This window comes from Apium graveolens, chromosome 3, assembly GCF_009905375.1.
Source record: "Apium graveolens cultivar Ventura chromosome 3, ASM990537v1, whole genome shotgun sequence".
Taxonomy (NCBI): Eukaryota; Viridiplantae; Streptophyta; class Magnoliopsida; order Apiales; family Apiaceae; genus Apium; species Apium graveolens.
The window spans coordinates 251,621,197-251,625,011 of record NC_133649.1 but is presented as its reverse complement, the minus strand read 5'-3'; the positions used below and the strand labels follow the sequence as shown (position 1 = coordinate 251,625,011).

Sequence of the window (3,815 nt, the reverse complement as noted above, 5' to 3'; positions counted from 1 at the left end):
AAATTGCTGAGGCTGCTGGAATCCAGGTGGATTAAACTGTTTACTTGCAGCTTGCTGATATGGTTGCTGAACAGCATTCTGATTATTGCTCCAGCTAAAATTGGGATGATTTATGTTATTAGGATTATAAATAGCGGGCACAGGCTGCTGCGGGTGCTGAAAATTATTCACATACTGAACAAATTCATTAACAAGAGAACACGGATCCGTAGCATGAGAGCCTGCACAAAGCTCACAGACACTAGCTATTTGATTTACTCCATAGTTGGCTAAAGAATCGACCTTCATAAATAGCGCATGTAGCTGCGCTGCAATAGCTATAGCTGCATCAACTTCCAGAATACCTGCTACCTTCCCAGAAGTCATCCTTTGAATTGGGTTTTGATACTCATTTGCAGCCATAGTTTCAATGAGATTATAGGCCTCAGTATAGCTTTTGGCCCACAAGGCGCCTCCAAAAGCTGCATCGAGCATGGGCCGAGATTGGGCCCCCAAAACATTGTAGAAACCAGTGATCACCATCCAGTTAGGCATACCATGATGTGGACACTTTCTCAACATCTCCTTGTAGCGCTCCCAAGCTTCGCACATAGATTCTCCTTGTTGCTGCGTAAACTGATTAAGAGCACTCCTCATAGCTGCAATCTTGGCCATTAGATAGAACTTCACCAGAAACTTTTGCGCAAGATCTTCCCAAGTAGTGATGGACCCAGCTGGTAAAGAATGTAACTAGTCCTTAGCTTTGTCCCTCAGAGAGAATGGGAAAAGCCTCAGCTTGATAGCCTCATCAGTAACACCATTATATTTGAAAGTACTACAGATCTCGACAAAATTCCTGATATGCATGTTGGGATCTTCAGTCGCAACACCTCCAAAAGAAACAGAATTCTACACCATCTGAATAGTGCCCGACTTGATTTCAAAAGTATTGGCCTGAATAGCCGGATGAATGATGCTTGACTGAATGTCATCAATTTTAGGCCGAGAAAGGTCCATAAGAGCTGGATCAGCTTGAACTATACGATCACCCATTGTTTCAGGTTCTTTCTTTTCACTCTCTTTATCCGAATCTTCAAAAACTATCTTCTCCAGAAAGTCAAGAGCTGTATCTGTCTCCTCAACTTTATCCAGATTCCTCTTGCGAGTGCGAGAACGTGTTTGCATAAATGCTCGCTAGAGTACCTGAAACACAACCGAAAGCAGTAAGTAACAAGTCTTAATCAATGAATCCTAATGACCACTGATGGTAAGTACATAAACTAAACAAATTAACACCGAGTCCACGACAGCGGTGCCAAAAACTTGTTAGGCACAAAGCACGCGCTAAATAAATCACGCAAGTATACGCGTTCTCAAGTAATATAGAATGATTTCTCGTTCATTCCCACAGAGACTCTGATTAATTATATCTAATTAACACTTACTCACCAATGTATGATTATTCTTCAATGTCAAGACAATAATACTTAAGGTTGATTAACTAATAATACCTACAAGAATTAAACACTTGAATTAAAAATATTAAACACACATGAGATCATAACTTCATTACTACTTCATTCAATAGTTATTGTTATTACCCTTAGCATGTAATGGTGATGATATTAATCGAACAACACGAAACTGATAAACGCCAACTTTCGTTGCACGAATACCATTCTACCAAGCATCCATAATTAAGATCGAAGTTGAATAGGCATCAATTATGTTGAGACCCTATATGTCTACAGAATTTGACAACATAATGATTAAAACGCAAGTTATTCATTATGATTACATAGGTAAGTAAAACGGTTAGAGTTACCCACTAATCATGCATACAATGCATGAACCTATGCTAGCATGGCAAGTTCTAAATCTCAAGATTCACTGTTGCTTCACAAGAGATTAACAGGCTATCTTACATGTTCGCGACGCAAATAAGACGAATAAGCACAACCTATACTAGATATTATACAATCACCACATACCAAGGTAGTAAACAATTAACTAAAGAAATCCATAATAAATTCGCTATGATCCCATGAGCAAGATTAGCCCATAATAGAACTCATCATCACCATGGGTTCATATGAAAGCATGATAATAACACAATGATATAAACTAATAAAAATACTTAATAAATAATGAAGTACGTCACAAGAGTATTAAGGTTCAAAGCATAAAGAAATCTAGCATCCACTGTTACAACGAATTAAAAAAATCACAAGATAAACGTATGCTTCCTTTTCTTCGTTGTTGCGTGCTAAAACGATCTTCTCAATCTTCTTGTCATCGCTCTCGATTATCTTCCCAAAAGGTTTATATAATAACCCAAAAGAACCAGCGTTAACAGAAGCCCAGTTGAACTCTAACTAATAAAATCCAGATTCCGAAAATCTGCACCCAGGCGGCCGCCTCCTTCTTCCAGGCGGGCGCCTGCTACCAGGCGGGCGCCTGCTACCAGGCGGTCGCCTGCTCCCATCAGGCGGGTGTCTGCATCACTTCTGGAAAATTCCTATTTTTGCTTCTTTTTTTGCTGAATTCTTCACACATCAACCCGGGACTGATTCCAAACACTTCCTTAGGCTTATTTTGATGAAATCCACCTATCTAAGCAAGTTATACCCTGAAATGCAAAAATACTCGAAAACACGTCAAATACACAAAATACTAGAGTTCAAGACACCAATTCAAGCCGTTATGAGACACTCTAAGTGGTATAAAATGTCACTTTTAAGTAGCATGTGCTTAATGTCGTGCAAGCCCTTGTAAGATATTGGGTTGCATTTGCTTTGTGTTGTGCAAAAACCCTGTAAGTTTTGATGACTACATATTTCTGGATATCTGAAAATGTAGGACATCCTGTAAGTGTAAGATTATCTCTCATGTTCGTATGTAAACTATTTTGTGTATTATTTTGTAAGTGTGAAAATATTTGTAAGAGTAAGTGTAAGAATATGATTATAGTTTATCGCTCATACTTTCGATTATATTATTTATGATTATATTTTGCGTAAGTGGTAATATTAGTTTATTTAAAAATAATTTCTTAGATTTGTGAGTTGAGAATCTATTTTCTAATTGTCTCATTCATTATTTCTATTGATCTTCATTCAGATATTTAATTGTGCTTTTACTCTAGTCATTTTTAATCATTATTCAGTATTGCGTTGTTTTATATTTATATGAGCCCTTTGCTCACTTCCGGTCCTTTTTTTTCTTTATTTTCCTCCGGCAGGTATTTTTACCTATGTGGGCTATTATGGAAGAGTGCGAGTTGTGGAATTTTAAATAGTTCAGGCTTTTCTTAAATATTTGTTAGAGTTAATAGATTTTTGAGAAATTGTAAGATTTTATTGGATTTTAGTGGAGTTTTAGTAAGGGAGTTCAAATTTATTTATTATTTCGAGGCACCGTAGTTAGTTGGGTCGTTAAGTGAGGGGCGGACGATAAGGTGCTGCCTCATTGTGGTAATGATCTTATAGGGACCTAGGGTTGCCAACTGGAGCTGAACCTGATTATGAGTTTTGCAATCTAAGAGTTGAAAGTGGATCACATGTCAGTGTTGTATCAAAAAGTAAGTTGGGTGGAAGCCGGAAGGTTTTGGCAGCAGGCTGTGACGGCGATCCACTGACAGACGATCAGACCGAATTTGTTGGGATTATGAGAGATAAAGGAGTTGATACTGTGAGCTAGTTTATTGGGGGGTTTTCTGGGGATTGATTTGTTTGTCCCCTCTAAACCCAACGCCTGTGCTGTAAGTAAAATATTTTATTTCATCTTCTAACTATTCTTTATGGAACCCGTCTGAAAGTTTGCTTGATAACCTACAA

The 3,815-nt window shown here is 37.9% G+C and overlaps 1 non-coding gene across 1 annotated transcript; it reads left to right on the top strand.

The window, feature by feature from the left end:
* The first annotated feature begins 532 nt into the window (after positions 1-532).
* Positions 533-639, top strand: LOC141715997 (small nucleolar RNA R71). The gene has a single exon (XR_012572733.1). It is a non-coding gene; the product is annotated as a small nucleolar RNA R71 (small nucleolar RNA).
* The last annotated feature ends 3,176 nt before the right edge of the window (positions 640-3,815 follow it).